At 31.1% G+C, this 14,968-nt stretch overlaps 1 protein-coding gene across 1 annotated transcript in view; it reads right to left on the bottom strand.

Annotated features, from left to right (window-relative positions):
- Positions 1–14,968, bottom strand: part of LOC110665673 (probable LRR receptor-like serine/threonine-protein kinase At1g53440) — a 52,580-nt gene that overhangs the window by 9,416 nt on the left and 28,196 nt on the right. The window lies entirely within an intron of this gene.

Genomic DNA, 14,968 nt, shown 5'->3' with positions numbered 1-14,968 from the left:
AGCCGACTGAAATTAATTCTATTAGTAATCAATTTTACAACCAATTTGTGATTTTGACCTTTTTTTTTAGTAAAATAGTTAATTTTTAAAAATTTTGTAATTGATTCAAAAATCGGTTAGTAATAGCAATTGATTTATAGTTGCTAAATCGGTTGATAATCAATATTAGAAAAGCCTTGAATATATAATTAGCAACTAATTTTAAAATCGGTTGCTATTCAGTTACTAATAAAATTGATTGTTAAATTAAAGAGTTATTTTAATTAGTTCTAAAATTTAGCAACTGATTTACAATTAGTTGCAAAAATCAGCTACTATTAGCAATCAATTTAAGTCGATTGCAAAAATCTAGTAACCAATTTGCGTATCGATTGCTAATTACAATCTTTTTTTTTAAAAGGCTCCAAATTCGTAATCACTTCTTTATCGATTACTATTAGCAATTAATTTTTGCAAAAAACTTAAATCGGTTGCTAAATTTTCTCCCCAAAAATTTCCTTCCAATTTTTTGTTTTTCTCTTTTATTTATAACTGATTTGAGAATTGATCGCTAATAGTAACCGATTTTTACAACTGAATATTGCTATTAGCAACAGATTTTGTAACCAATATCATTGTAAAAATTTCTTCAAAAATTTTCATCCAATTTTTTGTTTTATTTTTTCGATTTGTAACCGATTTATGAATTAGTTATTAATAATAATTGATTTTACAACCGATTGTGAATTAGTTGCCAAATTTTTCCCTCAAAAATTTCCACCCAAGTTTTTAAAAAAATTAGCAACTAATAATTAATTGCTAAAATCAATTGCTAATCCATTTATATAAACTACTACTCATTTTCTTTCCCTACTACTCATTTCTTTCTCTCCTTTCTTATCTTCTATATCATTTTCTTCATCTTTTTCTTTTTCATCTATTTTATTTATCATATTTTCATTTCTAATATATTTTCTTCATTATCTTTTTCTTTCAATTTTTTTTCTTCTTTATCTTTTTTTTTCATTTTTCTTCTTCATCAATTTTTTCTTTCTCATATATTTTCATCATATTTTTCTTTCTAAATTTTCTTATTCATCTTCTTGTTCTTTCTCATCAAATTTCTTTTTTATCTTCTTTTTTTTTCTTATCTTTTTTATTTAATTTATTTTTATTATAATTTTTTTTCATATATTTTTTGTTAGTAAATTATTTGTAGTAACAATTAAATTTTTCTTAATTTTTTGTTATATATATATATATATATATATATATATATATATATATATATATATATATATATATTCATTTTTTTACTAATTTATCTTATAAATATATTTTTATATTAATTTTATAGTACTAGTTTTTCATTAATAAATTATTATTTTTTAATTTTTAGAATAATTTATTTATGAGAATTTTCATTTGTTATTTAGAAATTTAATTTTTTATCTTTTTTTAAATTAGCATCTGATAACCAGTTGCTAAATCAGTTGCAAATAGCAACCGACTTACAAAATAGTTGTAAACTTGTCAAACTAAAGGCACTGAGTTTTTTGCAATCGATTATGTATCAATTACTATTAGTAACTGATTTCGGTTACTAGTAGCAGCTGATCATTTTTAATTAAAAATTTATTTTTTCCTTTTAATTTGATTTTCAATTTAGTTTTTTGTTGCTATCGGTTGCTACTAGCAACCAATTTATCCGTCGATTGCTAATCTATTAGCAATGTAACAACTTGAATTTTTCTTTTTAAAAATAATAATAATAATAATAATAATAATAATAATAATAAAATATCTTAATTAGATTTTATTTTAACGAAATTATTATTATTTAGAAATTTAAATTAATGTTATTGATTTAATTATAAACATTTCCAAGAATTTATTTAAACATATTATTATTATTATTATTATTATTATTATTATTATTATTATTATTATTATTATTATTATTATTATTATTATTAAATGAAATTAAAGGTGTTTTTGGAATTGAGTTATTTATATTAAATAAAGATTATTTTATCATGTATTTATGTAAGTGGTTGATGATATAATAATTAGCATTATATAATTTTGAATATTTTATTATAGTTGAAATGTTTTAGTTTTTAATTATATTAAGATTGTAAAAAAAAATAAAAATAATAATTTTATTATATGATTAATCTATTACCATTAATTGAAGATTTAAATTAATATTATTAGAATTTCAAACATTTAACTCAACTTTAATATATTATTCAATAAGTTTATTATATATTTTTAATATATAAAAAAATAATTAAAAATTAAAAAAATTAAAAATTTATTACAAAATGAATCTGGGCGTCAACTACGTCCAGATTCAAAGTCAGATCAGTTTAAAAAAAAAAAAAAAAAAAAAAACAATTTTGAAACATTGCAGCCCAAACCACTCTTACACCACAAACCCCCCCCCATTTTTTCTTTCCCTCTCACGTATCTCTCCCTCCTTATTTTGCTTTGGCCAACATCATACTCATGGACGGTGATCGACTGGCGAGTGACAAGACACTTCAGATGACGCCGGCAAGCCAAGGATCAATGGCAATGGGCAGCAGTAGCAGTGGTTTTTTTTTTTTTTTTTTAAAGAGGGAAAATGGATCCCAAATTTTAAATGTTTATATCCGGTGATCCCGATGTCCGATCAGAGTGATTCTAGTAGCTACAAACTCTTAGTGGAGAGCTCTTTCAAATGGGATCAACCACGCTGAAATTGGTGGCTGTTTCCGACGCTGGCAAGGAGAGAGGAAATGGGTAGATTTAAAGCTTTTCGGTTAGATTCCAGATGATCCAACTGTCAGATTGATGATTCGAAGCCACCTTTAAACTCAGCACAGTGAGATCTTCGAGATGGGACTAACCTTGCTCTGATCGGATACAGTTGAAAAAAAGCGATCATCAGACGGTCCAGATTGCACAATGAGATTTTGGAGTTTTTTCGATTCCCATAAATTAAAAATAATTATATAATAATTATTAATAATTTATGGGCTTCGTTTAGGTATGATCAGATTAGCGGCAGCTCACAAGCACTCGGGATCGAGTTTTTGGGCCAATTCGTGCGCTATGTGGGCTGTCCCGAAAAATTGTTGTGTTTATAGTTATTTCCAACATTTTCAGACATTTAAAACATGTTCCAAATAGCAAAATTTACAAAGGTAATCCTGAACTCAAGTTATGTAATTTTTACCTAGGATTAAGCTAGCTAATTAATTTGTGAAATATTCCTAGCATATTAAAAATAATTGAAATAATATGTATGGGCTTTAAGATGATGTGAAGGAATTTCAGGAATATTTTTGGAATTTTTGGAAGGTATTTGATAATTAATTGGACAGTAGTGAAGTATAGGGCCCTGAATTGGATGTGGAGAATTGGATCTATATTAGGTTTCTTGTATGCCCCGGATGGGCATAGTATTTGCTGTTGTGGGCTTGAGGTCCTGAGTGTTGCATTTTAATAAGTTTTCTTGCAGAAAGTTAGGTCCAGTTATAGGAAAGTTTCTGCCAAAATTTTAGCAAGAACCTAGGAATAATTCTTGCTTCTTTAGTTTAAATTAATTAATCATATTGTCAGTAAATTGATGGAGGTCAGTGTGTCTATATTGGTGTTTGGTGCCAGCCATTTTTCTTTCTTTCAACCGGATCAACTGCAGTCGAGTTGACTAGTCTATGAGTTAGATATTGATTATTTTTGTAATTTGAATATTAATTATGTATCTAGCATGCTCATGCATTTTATAAATATTTAATTATGCACATAAATAGTTAATATCTTAAGAGAATTTTAGTTGCTGTATATTTAATTATTATTATTATTATTTATTTGTGATTGCCGCCCTAAGGATAATTTGAAGCCGAGTGTGTTATTTATATATGGATATGAATTAGACGAATAGTTGCAGCTTGAGTTAGTCTCGCCAGAACTTGGTCCTTACGGATATGGAAAGTCGGGGTGAGGTGCGGCTTTGAGTTGATCTCCCTGGCCCCTGCACTTAGATTTAAGCAAAAGTCCATACTGAATTGAGCTCGCTGGCGGGATTCGAATTAAGAGAGCTGTATACGGGATCAGCTCCCATATTTATATATTGATGTGATACATTGGGTGTATGAGTAGCTTCAAATTATCTTACCGTGCAAATATTAGGTGAATTGTTGTAAATGTGTTGGATGTGCATTACATAATAGAGTTGCACTATTTTTAGAAGGTTATAGAAATTACATATATAATCAATGTCTAAACTCTTAGAGTCTAACGCTTATTCCTGTTCAAATATTTTTTTTCAAGTTGCAGGAGGAGTAAGTTTATTTTTGGGTCTAACCTATATTTTTATCCACAGGTTGTGATGCTTTTTAGTTAGTAGTTTTTATAGTTTTTATTAGTTTATCTATTTATTTAATTATTAGAACTCTACTTGATACCATTGTATATATGTATTATATTAATTAATGGAAATTAAGTGGTTTGTGCATGATGGGTATAAGGGCTTAGCTGGGATCTCTTAATTTTTTTTTTTTTATATAGTTATCGGGTTGAGTTTGACCAAATAAGTTTACAATATTTATATTATTTTATTTCCTTTTTGTGCGTTTTTGGCCCTAACTTTGGGTGTGGTTATGGGTTAGTGAACAGTAAAGCTTAGTACAGTCTTCGGGGTTTTTAAGCTGACCCAAGACCTAGTGCCGATCCGGCCCGTAGGACGGGTGGTGACAAGCAATCAGTCTCATTGCAATCGACTAAATCAATTGTAAATCGGTTGTTTAAATTAATTAGCAACTGATTTTAATGGATTAGTAATTAATCTAATTAGTTACAAATTTTTTTAGTGATATATTTTAATAATTTTTTTATAAATTACACAAAAGGTAAACTGAACTAAAAAAATGAACTTACATAATTATAGACTAATTTTTTGAACTGAACATATATATTAAAAAAAAAAAAAACCACAAATCAGGCAGTTCAGAGTCTGTTTGATATTTGATGGAATAAAAATTAAGACTCAATTAAAACTTAAGATGAAAGTTTCAAGGAGTAAGCTGAACATTAAAAAGGAGCAGATAAAATATTTGAACATATGAAAATAGAAGTTAATTCTTAATTAGAGTTTTTTTTTTTTTTTTCATTTTGGTTGCAGGAAAAGTTTTATGATTTTTATGTTTAATTAACGATTTTAAATTTTAATATATTTTCTAAAACCTACTATTAATTATTTTGAAATTATAATTTTAAATATTATGTAAATATATTTTTATTGATATTCGATTTTCTTGGTACTAAAAAATTGCTTTCATGAAATATAATCAAGAAGTATGAGTAATGATTTTACATGGCCCTGAGATTGGAGAGATTGCCCAATGCCCGAGGAATTGGACCTGATAATGAATTGAAACCCAAGTACCTGAAAAATACGAAATTAATTAAAATAATCATAAAATTTTCTACCCTAATAAGTATTTTTTATGATTCTCATGACACTTACAACCCTTCGAGAGATGACAAATTTCCCAAAGATGAAGGGATAGAGCCTGTTAGATAGTTATGGTTCAAATCCCTGAGATAAGAAAACAATGCAGAACTTATTTAGCATAAAATTTGCATTGAGAAGGCCATAATTAAACAAATCAAAGCATGGCAAAACTTACAGTTGTTTCAAAGATGGCAGTTTCCCTAGATTATCTGGGATGGATCCAGTCAACTTATTCCATGAAAAATCTCTGATCATTATAGTCATTGAATTCATTCATCATTCACTATGTTTAGAAATTTAGAAAATAAAGAGGAAAACAAATTAAGAAAACAATAGACAAATAAAAGGAAATGAAGAAAATAGAAGCAAACTAAAATAAATTAGAAAGACAAATAAGCACAACTTTTTTAATATTTATTGTTATTTTTTTTTATTTCATATTAAAGGTATCTCGTTTCAACCTATCCAAAAAATAAATACAATGTAGTATTTTATATAAATAAACACCAAGATTTCCAAATTTGTAAGATAACAATTTAGTGTAAACCATACAAATTTTATTATAGGAAGACGTACATGTATTTCAAAGCCGACAGATCCTCCCAGTTGCCTTGTAGGTCGAACTTCCTCGTGTAACGCATACATCTAATCATTACAGTCAATGATTTAATTTTTCATTAGCTATATGATTCGAAATATAAAAAAAAATAAATAAACAGAAACAGAAAATAAGAAAACAAAAATTTATTTCTAAATGCGTTGAAGGATTAGGCTTTATGATATATTGGTAATAAAATATTAAATATTAGCAACTGATTTTGATCGACAATGATTTTTATATCAGTTGTTAATTAAAAAATAAAAAAAAAATGAGTTTTTAAAAATTTGATGGAAATTTTTTCTCTACAATTTAGCAACTGATTATATTAGTCTATTTTGCAATGCATTTGTAAATCAGTTGTTTACAGTCGATTGCTAATCGTGTATTTAAATATTTTTATAATGTCAATTAGCATCGAATTTTAGAAACTAATTTCTAAATCGGTTGCTATTATAAATCAATTTTGCAGATCGATTGCAAATGTGGCAACAAATTTATTAATCAGTAGTAAATTGTATTTTCAAATATTTTTATAATATCGATTTTTAATCAATTTAGCAATGAATAATATTTTCATTGCTAATCATATTTGTTACTAAAGTGTTGCTCAATACAAATAATATAACGATTACAAAATTTGGATAAAAATCGATTGCAAAATTAGGTTGTAAATTTTTTTTTTTTAAGTGAGTGTCCATTTACTAATGTCGAATCAGCCACCAGAGATGGTGACAGTAAAGGAGGCTCAAGCCACCTCCATATAGCCACCACATGCAACACGGTTGCAAGTTTAGTTCAAGATGAACCAATCACATCATGCTCTTGTCTAACTTCTATGAAGTTTTAAAGATTAGGTAACGTAGGAAGACAAAAATATTGAAGAAATAATAAACGAGAAAGGAGAGATGGAATATATGGGGTGCTCGCAACTGCAGCAAAGGGAGGGAGTTCCATTAGTCATTGATTACATTTATCATTTACTATATGATTGGAAATTAGAGAATAAATAAGGAGAAAAAGAAGAATAATATAACGTAGGCATGGACCGGGTATGAGCTTAAAGTAGTGTAGGATCCTAGTTTAACTTAGTCTTAGTAAAATGATAAAGGTTGAACTTATGATTTTTTTTTTTTTTTTTAAACATGAGAGATTACTTGAGTATTATCTGTAATGTATCGAATTTTTATAATTTATTTTGTTTTAAACAAGAGAACTTTAGATTTAATTATCATTGATTTAAAAAAATTTGTTGAAATTTTATGGATTTAATTGTTTTTATTTTCATGTTAAATCTGGCTGGCATCGTTTTGACAATTTTTAACTTTATTTTAAATATTTGAATGAATTAAACAAAATATTTTTAGGTTTATTTTAAATCATTTCTCAAAAAGGGGGGGGGGGGGAGGGGGGCGCGCGGCGGACGGAGATAGAGAGGGGAAAATGATTGGGACAAAATTGAAGAAACTAAGTTCAGGGGCTTAATTGAAAAGTATTTGGACCTCTTTAAATAAAAGTTTTAGGCGGCACCAAATTGTAATTTTGCACAAGTAAACGTGAAGTTATGAATGGCCCCCTTAGCTTTTTCTTCCCTCTGCCTCCCCCCATGCAGTCTCCCTCCTCCCGATTTCTCCCCCTTTCAGCTTCCGGTTTCCAGCCACACCCATAATCACCCATCATCCTCAATGCACTTCCTCTTCCCCGGCGAGCCTCCCAGACAAGGGCTAAGAAACCCTCCAGAGAACATTGAAATCTTGCGAAACGTGGTAAGTGGACCCTTGGACCTGCTAGGATAAACCAGTCGTTCGACCCATCATCCATCCACGCCACCACTCCCATTCGATGCATCTCGATGTGGGAAATCTTTTTCGACTAGCCTTATCACCAACAGTCTGCTTTTTCGACTAGCCTTATCACCAACAGTCTCTGAAATCATGTAGATCGAAGGGAGAAGAAAAACAGCCTTTGCGAATTTTTGGCTAGATCTTGGCCAAACTAGGAATCCCCAAAACGATCCACTACCACCAATAGATTTCTCATATCAAGAGCTTCAATTTAAGATCAACTAGGATGATTTCTGTCGCCAAAAATGTCAGTCACCCACAAACGTGAGTGAGAGTAACTCTACCTATGAAAGATAAGTTAGAAGTATTCCACCTTAAAATTTTTCGTCTTGCTCCATCGAAGATGTACCTGTATGTTTTCTTATTCATAAGTTTAACGAGGGCATACCCAAATAGTGGTCCAGGTCTAACGAATCCACGCACCATCCCTAACTCACCATAAATATCATTCCTCTCTTGCAGAGGACTATTGATCAAGAAAAAAACTTGAGTTTTCCCCAAACTCACTCGCTAACCTGAGCAATTATAGAACTCTTTCAGGACGCAATTATATAATTCGCTTACTCTTTGATGCTTTCACAAAGAGTTATAAGTCTTTTGTGAAAAACAAATGAGTAAGCAAAGGCCCTACCTTATGCAATCACTCGGCTTCCAATGTCCCTTCTAAAGTACTCTCTCATTGCCATGTGCTAACCACTCTATAATCTAAACAAAAAGATAAGGAGAAAGTGACTCACCCTGCCAAAGAGCTGTCTCCAACTAAAAAACCTTAGAGCACCTCCATTCCATAACAGCTACATCAAGCTCATGGAAATATAATCAAAATTACTTGAGAAAGCTCCAAAGTGATACATGCATCAATGACAGCTTAAAAAAGGAAATTCCATCTCACTTGGTCATAAACTTTTTCTAAGTAATTTAATAACCATGAACCCCCTTTTTATTCCTTTATTCCTTTTCATTGAGTGAGCCACTTTTTAGGTAATAACTATTTTGTCAGTTATATTCCTTCCCAAAACAAAACTAGCCTAGGTAGGACCAACTATGATAGGCAGAATTTTCTTCAACCTGTTTGTAAGAACTTTGGTTATTACCTTATACATGCACTACCATGCACAATTTAATTGGATGCATCTGAGCAAGATTTTTTTGAGCATCTACCTTCGAATAGTGTTTTGTTCATCTCCTCCTCCATTAACCCCCATTACAAACTCTTCAGACCTCTTCCACCAACCTAGGTCTTATTACATTCCACTGGTGTTGGTAAAATCCCACAAGTAAAATGTCATGTCCCAGTGCCTTCTAGGACTTCATCTCAAACAAAGTAGTCTTAACTTCTCTTGAGAATATTGTTGATAATATAAACCATCTATTCAGAAGGGATCATTGGAAACTTACCCCTAATAAGGAAGATAGGACCATTAGAAAACTCTTCAGTAAAAAGAACTTAAAATTTTCATTGCCATTTCCAGAAGCACTTCTAAATCATTAATCTACTCCCCAATATTCGACTTCAGCATCTCAATCTTATTTCTTTTCAGTCAGATTATCGTTTTCATGAGAAAGAAAGAACTATTCTGATCACCAAATTAATCCAATCTACCCTTGACTTCTAAAACAAAACAATTTCCTCTTGAATACAAATGGCATTTAGTTCTGCCAGCAAATCGCTCTTGATACCTATTAGGTTCTTTTAGGAATACAATTTTAATACTCTCCATACCCACCCCCCTTGACCTTAGCAAAAAGACCTTGCTCCTTCTTAAACATGTTCCCATAGACATCCAGATTCCATCTCTTCAAATTTTTCAGCAAACTGATGCATAAATATGCCCTCACTCTTCAAATTTTCTTGCATAAAACTGTTAAACTCAAAATGTGTTAACCACATTATTTGAAACCTAAATGGATGAGTTGGGTTTCTTTTCCATGAACATTTTGAAAACAAAATAGAAGAGGCATGTGATCCAAATTACCTTTTGGTAAATGAAAGACAGTTACTTCAGGAAATTCTAATCTCCACGTCGAGTCGTACGAAGCTCTACCCAAACCCCCACGAAGTGCCAGTCAAGCTCAAAGCAGAATCTCTACATTGATCCATATTACTTAGCCTTATTTAGTTGATTCCACTATTGAAACCACCTTGTGTTATGTTTATCTAAGGTTGTTTCCATTTGCATAACCTTATTTCTATTGAGTGGGCTCAAAGTATTCTCCATGAAATCACCAAGACTTGCCAAATAGGCTTTCCCTTTTAATTATCCTTACTTATATATTTGGTTTTGCTGCCCATATGAGAACCCTCATGAGCCCTTAATGTTTTTCTTATTCACGTTACCTCCTTCTTTCTGCATGCGAGACCTAGATTCTCGTAGGTTTCCTTCACTTGCATGCATAACTTCCTTTTCTGATTACACCACATTAACTGTAAATCCCTCCTCATCATTATTAATACCTTGATATTCAGGCAAAATATTGAATCTAGAGCCCTGTTTGAGCACAACAACATCTCTTCTTAGTGGGTTCTTTTAGCAGTGGCCGGAAGCCACCATCCATGGCCTAAAGTTCTTCTTTGCCCTATGTTGACCCCGTGTAGCTCAAAATGAGCATTGATTTTGATGATAACAAAACTCAAATAGAATCTATCTAACCCAATTTTAAAGTGATGTGTAGATTCTTTGTCTTATTCCTAAAGTATCTTTGAAGTTGCATCTAAGGAGAAAGGATACTCAAAGGCATTTCAAGACAAATCCAAAATGAGAAAAGAACAAGACTATGAAAGCCAAGACTCAAAGAAAATGTATGAAAGGCATAGTGTTAGAGATTGAGTCTTAGGTTTTTTGTGAAAAAATTAGATGAGAATTTAGTCGAATGGAGCTCAAAAATGAAATTTTATTTTCTGAGTACTTTTTCTCATCATGACCTTGGACACTACTATTGGAACATTTTTTTTAAGGTCTAAATCATTTTATATTGCAAGTTGAGACATGCAGCTGTTGACTTAGTTTGCTAACTGGTTTGCTAAAATTTTTAGTTTGCTAATGTGTTTGCTAAAAACATTAGTTTGCTAATTGATCAGAGCTGCTCAACTTCGCACAAAAGGACAAAATAATGGCCATTTTGTCTTGGGCAGTGTGTATAACGTTCCAAAAGGGTTTCAAACGGGCTAAAATTATTTGGAACTATAAATACACCTTCCTTACTTCATTTACATTTGATGAAAGCTTACATTTGAACTCCAACTTTGATTTTTCATTTATTGCTTTCATTCAAGAGCTTTAAAGTCTTTGAGCTACCATTGGCAAATCAACTCATCTCTTCTTTATAGTTTGATTTGTATTGAGTAAGAGTGATTGTTAAAACATTAAGTTGCATTTAAGAGAGGTTGTACAAGCACCTATTGAAGCTTGAGAGAGTAAGTGCTTGAGATAGCACTTGTGAAGGTTTCAAGCTACCTTGGTAAAAGCTTGGTGTTGAAAAGTTGTAAAGGGCTTTTGATCTCTTGACTTCAAAAGAGCAAATAGTGGAGAGAAGACTCAAAGAGGGTTCTTTGAGAAAGTAGATGTAGGCTAGTTAAGCCGAATCACTATAAAAATCATTGTGTTTGATCTCTCTAACCTTGACCTCCTTATTTTTGTGCAATTTAAATTTTTCTTTTTATACATGATATTGAATGTTGGTTGAATAGATTGAATTGATAAACTTGAGGACATATTGAGTGACTTGAGAAATTAGTTGTATATTGTATGATGCATGTTTTGTTAAATATTGCCATAAATATTGATTGAGGCTTGAATTACAACTTAGGAACACATTGTTGAAATACATATTACTTTCATTATATATATAGAGAAGCACTTAGTTGAACAAAGCCACAATTTTTTATTAGGCTACAAGCAAGGGCCGAAAAATTGTTAAAGTCCAATTCACCCCCCTCTTGGACTATTTTGGGACAACACCCTACCATCTTCATGAGCTCGGTTAAGAGCTATCATGTTCTACATATTGTCCCTCATCTTATATGGAAACAGGTCCCCTCTATGCCTATACCGACCACAATCAAAGTATATTTTCAGCAAACCTTCATATTCAACCATTTGTTCTTGCCCATTTAAACTAAATTTAGTAAGATTTTGCCTGTAATTTTAATAATTAAATGGGCCAAAATCAATTGCTTTAATGTGACTTGATATTAATTTATATTTACTTTAATTAAAACGAATCTTAATTGTACAAGGATACTTAATAGATGTACCAGATTATTTACACACATATATATATATAAGCCGGTCGTCTCTCTACCCATAAAGTTACACACTCTCTTTCATGAAGTCAGAGATATTAGAGTCATCATAAGAAAGACTTCTATCACTAAAGTTTTGTGTATGAATCAAGAACGGTTAAGAGAGAGAAATTAGTTTATTGAATCAAATGATTTCTCAATTACTGGTATGGCTTAATCAAACTTCGCATCAGATACGTTTTTTAGATTTGTGAGAATTTAATTTATTTAAGATACATTATTAGGGTAATAGTTAAATCTTATGTTTATAGTTTATTATGATGTATTAAGAAATTTTACAAATTTTGCTAATAGCAGTTCATTCAGATTACCCAACACAACAATCCATGTTAACTTGCCCCTTAGAGCATCACTCGTTAGGCAATCCACCTTCACCATACTCCTAACAACATCTCCCACTACTCTAAGAACCCTATTAGTTATACAAATATAAAGTAAGCCCTGGCAACCGAATCCAAGCCACCACTAAATTGATAGATTTCTCAAACGCATTGAACTCTAGTTACCAGGGTTGAATGATGTGCGACTTATCCGCAAGTATACGGGTCGTCTCAAGTAATAAAGTGATGAATCAAGTATCGTTCCCACGAGGATTTGCTGTTTGATTACTAAACTATGAATGAAGCGATTATTTGGGCTAATGATTTATGAATAAAAGGTAAATGTAAATGAGCAAGGTAAATTGATTAATCTAATTGAAATGGGTAAAGAGCAAACAAATAAATTCTAAATCTAGCTCGCAATTAAACTGAAATTGACAATGGGTAATTTAAACAAAAGTCTAATTATGGTAAAAGTGATCCCAGAGTTGGGGGTTTATGCATAAATTAATTGGGATTTGTCTTGGGCATTCCAATTTTTAGGGAAAAATAGAGTTTGAAGGAAATTGATTCTAAATCCCTTTAATATCTTTTTCAAGCATATCAAAGTGTATTCTAAAATAACCAAACCTACTTTCGTATGTATTTGATTACTTTAAAACCCATTAAGTTTTGTAACCAATAATTAATTCCTCTTAAAGTCCTAGTTTATTTCTAAATCTAGGTGATTTTAAGTTCTAATCCTTGATTAACTATCAATGACTTTCACCTTTCGGTCCTTCAATCAAAGATTAACACAATACCCAATGGGTACCAACATTAGGCAAGTAAATCAAGCACACAAGGAAGGAATCAAAACTCATATTCATATAAAATAAGGAAATACCCAATCCAAATCCACAAATTAATCTAAAACATATTTCCCAACTCTGAAATCTAAAGGAATTACTCACTCATTATGGTATTTACAAGAAATATAGATGGAAGAATAAAGAAAAACATGATAAAAGGACTGAAATGGGAAAACCCAGGTGGAAGAACCAAAGTCTCTGGTTTCTGGAGCTCCAAATGCGTTCAGCAGCTCCTTCTTCCAAGAGAGAATGGCGTCTCCCCTTCTTTCTATTAAATTTTCTTTCCTTTTTGTTTTTCCTCTCCTTCCTCTTGTGGCAAAAATAAGGAAAATGATGAATTTATATGGTCCCTAAAAGTTACCCTAAAAGTAAATAAAAGACAAGGAGTGGATAGGAAATGAGGTGTAAAATTATCCAAGTCAGCAGCACTTTCACGTTCTGGGCATTCTGCTTAGGGTTCGGCTTAACCCTAAGCGGCTTCTTAGCAAATTTAGCCTCTGGACGCACTGTCTGCTTAAGGTTAAGCAGACCTTCAGCAAATCTCGGCAGACTTATAGTAAAATGGACTTTTCTGCTCATGCTTGACTTGTGTTGCACCTTAAGCATTGCCGCTTTACCCTGAGCATGACCTTAAGCAAGGTCTCAAGCAAATTTCGGCTGGTTTGCTCTTTCAAGGCTTGATTTCTTCAACTTTCCTCTGTGCTTAAAGAACTCCAAATTTCTTCAAATCACTTCCTAATGCACTCATTGGTCTTCGATTTGCCACAAAATCCTATCAAAAATAACAAAATTACAAAAATCAAATATAAAGTATCTAAAGTTAACAAATAAGCTAAAATAAAGCTAAAAACATAAAATATACTAAAATATAAGGACAAAATGGATGCAAAACTACCCTAAAATGTCTATATGAAATGAGTGTAACAAATTCCCCCAAACTCAAACCTTTGCTTGTCCTCAAGCAAATTAAAAACAATTAATGCAATTTGGGGTACCTTACCTTAAATTTATGAAAATTACTTATCCAAACTCTTAAGCTTACCTTTAGCCACCAACACACCATATACCCACTTTCAAGGTGCCAAGAATTTAATCCTTACCAAAGTTATCACCGCTTAGCCTTGGGTCAATTATCCATATCATTAAACCCAAACCAATCAATCACAAAGAATAATCATGCCTAAATAGACTATAGGGTAATCCATAAACTAAAGTGTCTCAAATAATAATGGAAGTAAATGAATGGATTAATGATATCACAATCCCATAGGCAATTCTCCTATTCCAATCTCCACTAATGTAGCAAAACACCATCAAAAGATCAAAAGGATTTTCAAGGGTTGTAATGGGGCTAAGGGGGTGATAATGTGGCTAACAAGGAAAGGATAAAGGTAACAAAATATGAGAATAATCAAATTATTAAAAGATCAAGATACACAAAATATTTTTTATTTTATTTTATTTTATTTATTTATTTTTTTTTAAATCAATTGGGAGAAGGAACTTTACAACTTTTCATTAATGCTAGCATATAATTTTGAAGCTTTTAGAGGGACTACATAAATATCAT

The sequence above is a fragment of the Hevea brasiliensis genome, chromosome 14 (genome assembly GCF_030052815.1).
Source record: "Hevea brasiliensis isolate MT/VB/25A 57/8 chromosome 14, ASM3005281v1, whole genome shotgun sequence".
Classification (NCBI taxonomy): domain Eukaryota; kingdom Viridiplantae; phylum Streptophyta; class Magnoliopsida; order Malpighiales; family Euphorbiaceae; genus Hevea; species Hevea brasiliensis.
This window is presented reverse-complemented; position numbering and strand designations above follow the sequence as displayed.